This window comes from Orycteropus afer, unplaced genomic scaffold (genome assembly GCF_000298275.1).
Source record: "Orycteropus afer afer isolate SDZICR_OR568_19922 unplaced genomic scaffold, OryAfe1.0 scaffold00185, whole genome shotgun sequence".
NCBI classification, from domain to species: domain Eukaryota; kingdom Metazoa; phylum Chordata; class Mammalia; order Tubulidentata; family Orycteropodidae; genus Orycteropus; species Orycteropus afer.
Genome location: NW_006921772.1, coordinates 2554971 through 2556049, shown reverse-complemented (window position 1 = coordinate 2556049; position 1079 = coordinate 2554971).

Below are 1079 nucleotides of genomic sequence, written 5' to 3'. Positions count from 1 at the left end.
TCACTGCCTTCAAGTCGGATCCAACTCATAGTGACCCTTAGGTTTCTGAGGCAGTATCACTAGGGAAGTAGATTGCCCAATCTTCCTTCCAATGAGTAGCTGGTGGGTTTGAACCACCAGTCTTCTGGTTAGCAGTCAAATGTTGTGTTAGGCTGGGTTCTCTAGAGAAGCAAAACCAGTAAATCTGATACAGAGAGAGAGAGAGAGAGAGAGAGAGAGAGAAATTTATCTTAAAAAAAATGGATCACACACTTATAGACATTGGCAAGTCCCAAATTCTTGGATTAAATGTCAAGCTGGAGACTTTTCCCAACTCACACAGATACAGGGGCTGACAAGCTCAAGGTTGGTAGGCAGCATACTGGCTGTTGACTCCAACAAATGACTAATACAATATCTCTAGGACAGATGGTGGATTGTTCACTCACGGACAGCTGTAGGAAGCACAACAGGATCCCAATCCACAAAGGAGTGGCTCTTTTTCCCAGGATTTCCATAAATATATAGGAAGCAGGCCACACCCCTAGGGAAACTCTCTTTCAATGGATTGTCTGCTCAAAACATATACATCAGATCTCATTATGGGAATAACCAACATCATAACTGCTTAAACCATTCAGAATTGTGGTCCACCCAACTTGACACACAGCTCCAACTATCACAGTCCACCCGTTGTCAACTTGGCAGTTGTACACATCTCCTTAACCATATATAATCTCTAAATAAGGAGAATTATGAAGTTGTATTTGTGCCTAACACAGTACACTAACATGCGTACACCCTAAACACATTAACCCAGTTTACATTTCATAGTTCATAACAGAAGGAAACAAAAATATTTCATGCACATATAAAATGAAGAAATATAATAATCACTGTCCTGTTTTATTTATTATGCAAAGGCATTTGATTGGGTGGATCATGACAAATTATGGATAACACTGAGAAGAATGGGAATTCCTGAACACTTGATCTTACCCATGAGGAACCTGTACCTTGACCAGGAGGCTGTTGTTCGAATGGAACAAGGGGACACTACATGGTTTAAAATCAGGAAGGGAGTGCATCAGGGTTGTATC